Source organism: Triturus cristatus, chromosome 5_2, assembly GCF_964204655.1.
Source record: "Triturus cristatus chromosome 5_2, aTriCri1.1, whole genome shotgun sequence".
NCBI lineage: Eukaryota > Metazoa > Chordata > Amphibia > Caudata > Salamandridae > Triturus > Triturus cristatus.
In genome coordinates, this window is record NC_140588.1 from 865,553,005 (window position 1) to 865,564,827 (window position 11,823).

The following is an 11,823-nucleotide window of genomic DNA, read 5'->3' on the forward strand; positions in this document are numbered from 1 at the left end:
TAAAAGTGGTGTATTGCTGGAGTTACGTCACAAGCGCGACGCAGCTCCAGCAATGTTCTGGGGGGCCCTATCTTGTTAATGCTGCGTCAATCCTTACGCCTGCTTCAGGCAGGCGCAGGGTTTTGACGCAGCATTGTCCTAAAAGTGATTGAGTGAAATCTTGTAGATTTCACTCAGCCACTTTTAGGTGGCGTTCCTGCGTCGGAACGCCCCCGCCCTGCGCAGGAACGCCTACATGTGGCGCAGGGCTTTACAACGTGACGCATCTCCCAGATGCGTCACTTTGTAAGTACCCGGCACCATGGTGCAGGATTTGCGCCGCCGCTGCGTCACAAAAGTGACGCAACGGCGGTGTAATTGAGGTGCAAGGGGTTTATAAATCTGCCCCCTAATATATAGATGTAGTGACTAATTCATTTTGCTTCAGTATCAAAAAGAAACAGTACTGACTAAGAACAGTAATTTCAAAACCTGTGAGGTCACTATGACCATGGCAGAAAGTAACATGCTATTTAAAAGTGTGCATGTAATTGTCACAGGATGGCCTTGACATGTGCGTTAAATCCAACTGTGAACCGTAAAGTTGTTTAAAAGAGGTTTATAGTTTTCCCTCTCTCTCCTCACATTACTAGTGCACGCTAACCCCAGGTGTGTGTGTTACTGTACATTGAAATACAGACCACTCTGGTACAAAGTGTGTGTGCACTTGATATAATACCAGAGCACTAACTGCCAATGCTCTTTACCTTTCGTTAATGTAGCTGTGCGTTGCTGCAATGTACATCGCACCGTGAAGTGCAGTGCAGCAGTATACCCCCCTCCACCCCCCCCTTCACACTGATAGGCAGCGAGCGGTTCAGTCTCTCCAAAATGGGTGTTACCCAATTTTACATTTGACGCCCCTTTGGCTGCAGACCTCGCTCCAGCGAGCAGCTCACAAATCAAAAGAAATGAGTCTGACCTGGACCTCAAAAAACTGTTGGCATGAAATCCGAAAGCTGCGCTCAGCGCTTTATGAAGATCTCAACAACGATCAAGTCTGTCACTCTTCTCAAAATCATTTCGACTGAATCCTTCCTTCTGCTGGTGTTCATGTGCAGCTCCAGCTCCGTTTATACAATCGTCGCCATGAAATGTGGTAAACAACACGTGGGCAAATAGTGTTGAGAAACCGCAAGTTTATTCCAGGCAAATTGAGCTGCGACACGGCGCAGCCAAATACAGCAACTGACGGGGTCCAACCGTGTTTTCTGAAAGCCCCAGCTCTTGTGAGCACAGCTGCATTGCATGAAACATAAAGATAGTGTTCCTCCGCTAAAGCAGGTACAACTCACAGTATTACACATACATTAGATTATTCAGTCATTCATTCATTCATTCATATATCATTGGTAGGTATGGTTTCAGGGGATTATTACAGGGAAAGAAGAACGTTCACACACTAATAGGATTTTGTAATTACAGGCCACATCAGAAACCGCTTTATGCCATTAGAGGGAAGAGAGAGACCACCTAAAGTATGAAAGGTGACATACAAAGGACAAGAGGTGAAAATGTAGTGGATGAGGAGGGAAACCCATTTTTGATTTAACATAGTTGCTTGTAATTACAGAACACGATGCCTCAGAAAAACCACCCATACAAAGCAGACATAGACAAAGTAGAAGCCGCGACACCCAGGCATCCTCCCGCCACTTCTCTCTCTCTCTCTCTCTCTCCATCCCATTCTACTTTCCCTCAAGGCACCCTTGCCCTGCACACGTGGATCTTGCAGTAAAAGCGTTTGGTGTCAGGGGGACCTGGGATCAAGAAACTCGAAGATCCACCATTAAACAGGTTAGTGCCTGACACGCAGTGAATGAACATCTAAAATTATTTAATTGTTTAACTTCCATTAAATTTCCCGTAAGACAGGCCTAGGTGTGATTACATTATTTACTTTTATATCTCCATCAGGGAAATGCTAGCAAATCTTTCAAAGTTATTATCTCCCTACTTTTCAAAATCTGATTAAATATTGAAATCCAATTTTTGGTAACTAAAGTACTTTGTAAGAAAGTACTTTATGCTGCCTGAGCCACAACTAGCTTAAATCAGTTCGGAACTATAAGTAGAACTGGTCTGGGGGGGCTCTGGCTTCAACCAACTGAGACTCCAAGGTGCAAGCATCGCACTGTAAGGAAGTGGAGAGAGAAGCCGTGACCAGGTGACTTAAGGCGACGGCTGGGGGGTTAGGGACAGTGGGAAAGGGGTGATCTTCAAGATAATAAGACATCAATTCTTTCTGACGATTCTTATGAAAATCTTAGCATTAAGAGGAGCAGTGGCCACTCCCTATTTGATTGGGAAAGATCAGACTGGATTTATCCTAGGACTTCAATTGTATTATAACACTCATTATTTAGTTGAAGCGACTGATTATTTCACTCAAACTAAGATGTGTGCTAAAGGTAAGTCAATGGGGAAGTCGGGGTTGCAATTCTTAGGAAAAAAGGTCCTTCCCAGAGCACTTGGAAGACACCCCGTGGAAGATGGACGGTTCAAGATTCACCCCACCCATGGATACCAGGAGACCAGGTTACCTGCCATAGGGAAGCCAGTTGCATTAGCACGAATTGACGTCAGGAACCGCTGTAGACCCCAAAGGAGGACTTCAAGCAAGATGCTGCTGGCAAAGAAGCTGTAAGAGTCTGGTGGAATTCAAGCCTGGATTCAAAAAGAGTAGAACCTGCAAGCAGAAGGGACAGCGTCTATGTCACTCAGGAGTGACAAGGAGGCACGGGAGTCGAGTACCCACCAATGTCGGCTGTTGCTGTAAAGTTGACTGTGCCCTTTTCTCTGCCGCTACGTGGACCTGGTGATGCTGAGGACAACCAGGAATGGTGTACGAGCTGTCCTGCGTTGGATGCCGATATCCAGGGGGTCGCTGTCCGGTGGGCCACACGTGGTGGAAGATGAAAAGGTGTAAGCCTCAAGGAAGTTGTAGCACCAACACCTGTGTTAGCGACCCGGTTGGAGACCAGGGGGCATATGTATCAACATCACCATTTGCGATTCTCAAATAGCGATTTTTAAAGAATCGCTATTTGAGAATTGCAAAACGGGATGTATTTAAAAAATTGCAAACTTTTTGCGATTTCTTAAAATTCCTTAATTGCGATTAGCAAATTGCGAAATCGCAATTAAGGAATACCTGCCCATTCATTTCTATGGGCCAGGAGACCCATAGGAATGAATGGGAAGTAATTCTCAAATAGCGAATCGCAATTTGCTAATCGCAATTTGGGAATAATTTCAAAGGTGCAAGGGTGTCATGATGACACCCTGATGCACCCCTGAAATGAGCATGTGTGTGCATATGGCACACATACATGCCCTAAGGGCATGTATGAGCGCCACGTGGCACTTTGTAAAATTAAAAAAAAGTGCATTTTGAAAGGAAATCGCAAATTACCACCAACTGGAAGTTGGTGGTAATTTGCGATTTCTTAAGGGTAATTTGCACAACTTGGGTGCTTTTTACATCTCATTTAAGAAATCGCAATTTGCGATTTCTTAAATGCTTACGCAAAATTAAGAAATCGCTAAATTAGCAATTCCTTAATTTTGCGATGGGATTTGTCTCATACATCCCGATTACCGATTTTTTAATCGCAAACGCTGTTATTTTGCGAATCGCAGTGTTTGCGATTAAAAAATCGTTTGATACATATGCCCCCAGGACCAGTAATCAGTCAGCTTGTGTTATGGTGCCTGCAGATGCAGGGGAGTGACTCCTTCACTTCAAGGGAGATTCCTTCAGATGTCTGTGGATGTCTACAGGACCTGGTAGAGACCTATATGGAGCACGGACACTGATGGTGCAGCAGGCTTCCAGAACGTAGAGATCAGGAGCAGACGGAGTCTTCCCGGTTGCAGTCTCGGTTCCAAAGGCGACTGTGGTCAGTCCGACGTGGTCTGCACGACTTGGTCAGAATATCCAAACGGTTAAAGAGTACATAGAGTTTGATCTGAACCGAATCCTACGACGAATCTAGGGACCCACTCTTAGGTAGGCCCTTAAGTACCCTAAAGAAAGGGTTGGGATTCACCAGGAGTCTCTCCAAGAGGAGGGGCTGGACAGTGGGGAGGATACTCCCATGTCCTTTGTCCAGTTTTGCGCCAGAGCTGGAGCCAATGGCTCCCCAAACTGGTTTGAGCTGAACTATGCAAGGAAGGCCCAAATGTTTCCCTCAAGTAGACTTAGTGGCGCAGGCAAGCGTCCCCACCCTGTCCCAATACATTAAACCCTGTCTGGGAGGTAGTCACACCTCTCTGTGACAGAATATCTATTGTTCAGCGTTGCTCTGCTCGAGCTTGGCTCAGCAGCAGAAGGGCAGAATCATGTCTCAGGTCGGCAGCAGCTGTAGCTTGCTGTCCGGTTCTGGAAGACTGGTACCGGAAGCACTGAGGGCCTCCCGAAGGAGCTTTACAGTGCTTGGAATCATACCTCCCACACCGTTTACGGTGTGGGGGTATGATTTGAACATGTTTGATACCAAACATGCCAGGGTTCGTTACAGCCAGTTTAGAGATGGTCATCACGTAATAAGACATGGCCACTCTTTATATTATAATGGCTGATTCACTTGCAACATGGGAGAATTAACTCTGAATGTTGAAGGGGTGTCCTCATGCAGGGGCACCCTCACACTTAGATCCAAGCACCCTACCTTTAGGACTGAAAGGTAGAGGCTCAAAGTGCAGTGCTGTTAGAGATAAGGAAACATAAACAAGCACAAACTCACACAGGCTGTAATGGAGGGCCTGGAGTCAGAGTATGGAGGGTCCCTCATGGGTGGCATAATACCTAGGACCTAGGTACTTTGGTACCATGCACTACAGACTTACTAGGGTACACCAGCAACCAATTAGGAATGTTCCAAGGTACTCACCATAGCCAATTTAAGGGGAAAGCACAGTGACTGGGGTCCTGATTAGCAGGATCCCAGTCAGACTAGTCAGAACAACAGTATCACACCAGCAAAAAGTGGGGATAACCATGAAAGAAGCGGATCCTACTTTCCTTCACAAGCCCCCCAAATGTAAGGAGATGAGACTAACCTTGCCCGGTTAAGTCTTCATTCTCTAAGTGGAAATATCTGGAGAGTCCATCTGCGTTGGCATGGTTACTCCCATGTCTATGTTCTACTGTATAGTCCATCCCCTGTAGGGAAATGAACCACCTCAAAAGTTTGGAGTTTTCACCCTTCATCTGTTTAAGCCACAGGAGGGACGTGTGGTCTGTCTGAACAATGAAGTGAGTGCCAAACAAGTCTTCAGGGCCCAGACCACAGCAAAGGCCTCCCTCTCTATAGATTGCCAATGTTTCTCCCTGGGGGTCAACCTTCTGCTTACAAAAGCTAATGGTTGGTACTGGCCCTCTGCATTAAGTTGTAATAACACAGCTGCTCCTACCCCTATCTCAGAAGCATCTGTCTGGACAATGAGGGGTTTGGAGTAATCAGAACTCTGCAGAATGGGAGCAGCTCACATGGCATGCTTCAGGTCATCAAATGCTTCTTGACAGCTTGCTGTCCACAGAACCTTCTGTCGCATTCTCTTGCATGTGAGATCATTAAGAGGGCTCACAATGGACCCCTATTTCTTAACAAATCTTCTGTAGTACCCAGGCATGCCCAAGAAAGCTCTGACCTGAGTCTGGGTAGTGGGAGCAACCCATTCCATGATGGTCTGGATTAAGTTCTACCAGGTGACCCAAGTACACAACCTTGCTCTGCCCTATCTGGTACTTGGTGGCCTTGATAGTGAGGCCTGCTTTTTGCAAGGTATCCTAAACACTACTGAGGTTGACCAGGTAATCCTCCCAGGTGGAGCTAAAGACAGCAATATCATCAAGATAGGCTGCACTATAGGATTTCATACCTGTGAGAACTTTGTTCACCAACTTCTGTAATGTGGCAGGTGCATTCTTCAAACCTAAGGGCATCACAGTAAACGGATAATGCCCACTGGGGGTTGAGAATGCTGTTTTTGGCTTGGCATTCTCAGACAGTCTGATTTGCCAATATCCAGCAGTGGGGTCAAATGTACTCAAGAACTTGGCTGAGGCCAAAGTGTCTATGAGCTCATCTGCCCTAGGAATAGGATGGGCATCAGTCCTAGTGAGTGCATTGAGGCATCTGTAGTCCACACAAAACCTCATCTCTATCTTGCCATCTTTGGTGTGAGGTTTGGGTACCAGGTCTACTGGTCTAGCCCAAAGGGCTATCTAAAGGCTCAATGACCCCCAATCAAAACATTTTCTGGACCTCAGTCCTGATACAATCTCTGACATTGTCAGACTGTCTGTAAATATTGTTCTTTACTTGCAGATTATCAAATGTGTCCACTTCATGGTTACATCAGGTGGTTTGACTGGGAGTCAGGGAAAACATGCCTTTGAACTGCAATCAGCTTGCTGTTGGGCAATGAGGCTGCCTGCCAAGGCTACTCCTTCAACTGACCCATCAACAGGGTTCTAAGAGAGGAGATAAGCGAGAGGGTCACTCTCTTCTTCCTGTCCCTCATCAGTTGCCATGAGCAAGATTGTGTCAGCCCTATCCACAAAAGGTTTTAGGCGGTCCAGATGATGTACCCTGTGGGGACTTCTGGGAGTGCATAGGTCTACCAAGTAAGTGAACTCCCCTTTCTTTTCAAAGATAGTGTGGGGGCCACTCCACTTGTCTTGGAGAGCTGCCGGGGCCACAGGCTCCAACACCCACACTTTCTGTCCTGTTTGGTAAACAGTCAGCACAGCCTTTTGGTCATGCCAGGCCTTCTGACGTTCCTGGCTGGCCTCGAGGTTTTTACTTTCCTTCTTTATGTACTTAGCCATGCTTGAACGAAGGTCGAGGACATAGTCCACAATGTCCTGTTCAAGAAGTTTGAGAGGTTGCTCCCATTCCTCCTTAACTAGACACAAGAGACCCCTAACTGGATGCCCAAACAAAAGTTCAAATGGGCTGTAACCAACCCCCTTCTGTGGGACCTTTCTGTAGGTAAAGAGAAGGCAGGGTAACAGGACATCTCATTTTCGCCTGAGCTTTTCTGGTAGTCCCATGATCATACCCTTATGGTCCTGTTGAACCTTTCAATAGGCCCTTTGCATTGTGGATGGTAAGGTGTGGTAAAGGTATAGTTACTCCACACTCTTTCCACATTGCATTGATGTAACTTGACATGGAGTTGGTACCTCTGTCAGTTAAGACCTCCTTATGGAATCCCACCCTGGAACAGATTCCCAGGAGGGCCCTTACCACCAGAGGACCTGTGGTGGTCCTAAGGGGAATGGCTTCTGTATTTCTAGTGGCATGGTCTACCACCACTTGTGTGTAACTATGTCCAGATGCTGTTGGAGGGTTTAAGGGTTCAAGGGATCGACAATCCCCGCCAAGGTCTGTGAATAAGCCATCAACCGCCATCTCATGAAACACCTGGGGAACAACAACCTTCTGGACATCTCCCAGACTGGATTCTGCGCAAACCACAGCACCAAAACCACCTTCATCACCACCATGGATGACATCAGATCCTACATTGACTGAAAGGAAATGGCGGCCCTGATCCTCCTCGAACTCTCAGCAGCATTTGACACAAAGTCCACCATATCCTTATCAAGAAACTCCAATTCAAGGAAATGTCAAAGATGAATCAACTCCTTCCTCACCGGTAGAACCCAGAGAATCCACCTTCCTTCCTACATCTCCGAACACAAGAGCATTATCTGCAGCATCCCTCAAGGCTCATCCCTCAGTCCCACCCTGTTCAAAACCTATATGACCCTCCTGACCAATATTTTCAGAACCCATGGCCTCAATATCATTTCCTACGCTGACGAGACTCAGTTAATTCTCTCATTATCAAAAGAGCCCTCCTCCATGAGAGCCTCCTTCCACAGATGTAGGAAGAACATCGCTGCTCGCATAAAAGACAACTGCATGAAACTCAACACACAAAAAATTGAAGTATTGATCTTTGGAGGAACTACACCTCCCCATGGAGCATCTCCTGAGGGCCTTCAGAACTAGGACCCACATCCACATCAACAGACCATGCCTGTAACCTTGGCATAATCCTGGACAGCAAGCTCACCATTAAAAACCAGATTAATAAAGTCTCCTCTGCCTTTTTCCTCACTGTTCTCATGTTCCCCAAGATCTTCAAATGGCTCCCGTTCAAAACAAGACATACCTTTACGCAAGCCCTAGTCACCAGCCCGCTGGCCTAAGGCTACACACACCACACAGAAATCACCTCACTTCTCCTGAAGAGACTACAGGCCATACAGAAATCTGCATCCAGACTCATCCTCAACCTCCCCAAGAGGGCCCACATCACCCCCACCTCAGGAAGCTCCACTAGTTCCCCATTCAGAAGGTATGAAACTTGAAGATGCTGATTCACACATACAAAGCCCTACACAACCAAGGACCAGCATACATGAACTTCCACCTGAACTTCCACCAACCCACAAGAACCTGTGCTCCACCTCCCTTCCCTCACTCACACAGCTCACATAAGTCAAAGCCACAGCAGAGATCACTCCTTCTCCTACCTCATGGCCAGGGACAAGCTCCCTCTCCACCTTTGGACCTCACCCTTTCTGCTGGAATTCAGGAAAGGACTCAATACCCTGCTGTTTGACTGAACCTCCATAGTAATATCCTCAGTGCCTGGATACCCTACGGGTGATTAGCCATGCTATACAAGTCTTGTTTGATTGATTGACCTACTTGCTGTTGTCTGAATTGATATTTGTATAATTTCTATTTATGTGACACATAAATGATTTATTTATTCATTTCACTATTTCTTTGACACATGAATTGAGTTTGTAGGGCAAGTAAAGAAGATAGCCCTTGATGTGATGTAAACATTACTTTTGAATGAGTCCTTTTGGAAAACCTTTTTGTTTATGGCCTTTAATACCCTGGTTCCACTGAAATACTGGGTGCCCTTTTTTCTTTCACCTTTTCTTAGCCAGCATGCTCGGAGTGGAACTGCAATGCCAAAACTTCCTTCAATTGAAGTTTGTGAACCGCACTGCTTTCAGTCTGCAAACACTTGGAGCTTCCTAGTGGCAAACTTCAACGGTGCCTGGGATGTTTTTCAATGATTTCACTGAGTCTGACATGCTGCGCTTAGACATCCATCATTTCTTCTGAGGTCCACTTTTGAAAAATAAATGCATGCATCCTGGAGAGGGAATGTTGTCTCACCTAATGTGATGCTGAACTGGCAGGTCTGTTTTTTTAATTAGATATTCGCATCTGTTATCTGTATACTCATGAAGTGGACCTGAAATAAAGAGTTTGATTGAAGAATATGTCCTTAACTTGCATGTCTGTCAGTGACAGCTAAAATCTCAGATACATGTTCTTTGGTGGCTAATTGCACCTGGCTGCCATTTCTTGCTTTAAGTTGTATTTTACTGATACAACATCATTACCAGTGCTTTAAAGGTTTTGCCGCTTCCAAATTCTATATTGACTGCCATGTATTTTGTACACTTTCTTGTTGTTTGTTGTTTTAATAGAACTGTTTTATTCAGAGTTCTAGGCATTTTAACTTTGTATTTTTGAGAGCACCCTAAGGGGCTTAGATGCTTTTAAACCTTGAGACCCTGTTTCTCTTCTCCTATTCGAAGAACCAAACCTATCAATACTGAGATAACATTTAAAGATTCTTCTAAAATTAGAAAACCTAAAACAACCAAAAAGAATCTGCTGTATCCAAATGTATATTTTGCTTGTCTGATCCTCCATAAAATATTTAACAAGGTTAGTGAGTCAATGCCTTTCATGAATGCATGTAATTAAAAGTTGCAAAAACAAAAGGAAATGAAAGTTGCAGCAAATTATAGATTGAAGTACTGCTACGAACAAAACAGTCTCTGAAATTAAAGAAAACCTAAACTCTTGTCCCTTGACTATTTATGGCCATTAGTTTTTAGAAGCAAACGGAGGGTTAGAGAATAGGAATTGACCAAAAAATGTAAGATTCCTTGGCTTGAGTGAAAATGGTCTAGGTAATGATTGCCCTGACCCACTCCGTTCAGCAACATAGCAGTCCTTCTTCCTGTCAAAGTATCCACAGGTCCCGAAGTGTACTGAAGAGTTTCTGTCTTCGGTCCCCTTTTGATACCCTGGTGCCCCCTTTCTGGAAGGTGATCGAAGCTTCAAGACAGTGGTTGTGAAGTGCATGGAATCTCCTGACTCCCATGCCCAGGCTCCAAGCTGGATGAAGTGATAATTTGGGGCCATTATGCCCTTTGTCTGAAGGCAGAGCACAGGCCATTCAGTTGTAAGTGGGGTTTTGCTCAGCTCCACCCTCCCATCCTGCCAACAGAAGGCCCATGTAGGTGCACCTAATCCCTCTATTGTGTGACTGTCTAGGAGGAATTCACAAAGTCTGATTGTCAGTTAGACCCAGTCATGTGACCCAGGTCAGGCTGCACACACAAACTGTCTATGGGTAGAAAAATGCCAACTTTCTAAAAGTATATATGTAGAAATAGAGGATGCACTCCTTCCCTTCTGTGGATACCTCGAATTTAGAATAAACTTCCTGTAGTGCGTGCGGTCAGATGCTGTGATCCGTCCCAGTCACAGTGTTTTCAACAAGTATTGACAACAAGGCACTCCTCTCGCGCCATCTCTGCCGCACTGCTGAATGGGGAACATTTCCCTGTCATAGATTCACGTGTTCCAATTTAAACCATTAATTTCATATGTAAACCAGCATTAGTCCAAAGTTTTATCCAAACTTAAACAATCACTGCAGAGACAGCGTTATATCACTCCTTGGATTTTTATTTTCAATTTTTCTCATTGATACTGCGCGCCCATCCAGGCTTTTCACAGTAGCACGTATTCCAAACAATGATATATCCGTCCAAAGTAAACTCATAACTCTTTACCCAATGCATTTCGAGTCTAATATGACTCTTCGTCAGGGGTTACTGCAAAAAATAAAAAAACAGCTCAATTGACAATCAACAACAGACCTAAAGAGATATTAAAATGAATTTCATCACCCTGAATAAGTTCACCCATACTCCCGTTTGAGTCATTAACATTCCCCTCACCTTTTACCTAAACTACCCAACCCCTCTTAATCTCACAACCCCTCTTCACCCGCCCCACATACATCCACATCAAACCTAACGCTGTGCATTACCTCAAAAAGGTGGTATCAGCAATCTAGCCTCCTCATGCGCCTCTCTCGTAGATTACGAAAATGATGATCTTCCACTGCCCTTTGCTCCCATTCTTTTTAAACCAACGTCACACGCTTCCATTCACCAATCATTCGAACTCTCAAAACACGTGACCTACCACCCCTCAGCTGTGCCTAAATAGCCCATGTAACAATCCCGAGACTCCAGTTCCCACAATGCACTTTCCCACGTAAATCCGTAATGAAACTAAACTAAATCCTCGAATGTACAAGCAAAGAAAACGTTAGTTTAAAACCCACAGTGCCCTAGACTAAACCCACTGAATCCGCACCACTAACCCAACACTCCCCTGCCAACTCCTCCCAGCCCTCAAAAACCTCTGCAACACAACCCAAACGTGCTAACCCCAAATGTACACTTTTACATAAAACATACTGTGACAAGCATTTTCAATTACAAGAAAAAAAGTGAAAACCAATAACCATTGTGAAACAAAAATCCATCCGGTTCATTGTTAACTAATCAGTACTTTCTCGAACTGTTCCTTAAGATATCTTCTATGATGATGCAAACTCAGTGGAGTCCACTCCAACTTTTTACTG

At 45.1% G+C, this 11,823-nt stretch overlaps 1 long non-coding RNA gene across 1 annotated transcript in view; it reads right to left on the minus strand.

The window, feature by feature from the left end:
- The window catches only part of LOC146829342 (uncharacterized), a 117,863-nt gene extending 106,594 nt beyond the window's left edge, over positions 1-11,269 (minus strand). Inside the window, exon 1 of the long non-coding RNA XR_014961963.1 lies at positions 11,221-11,269. This is a non-coding gene — a long non-coding RNA (uncharacterized LOC146829342). The remainder of the gene's footprint in view (positions 1-11,220) is intronic.
- Positions 11,270-11,823: the final 554 nt, after the last annotated feature.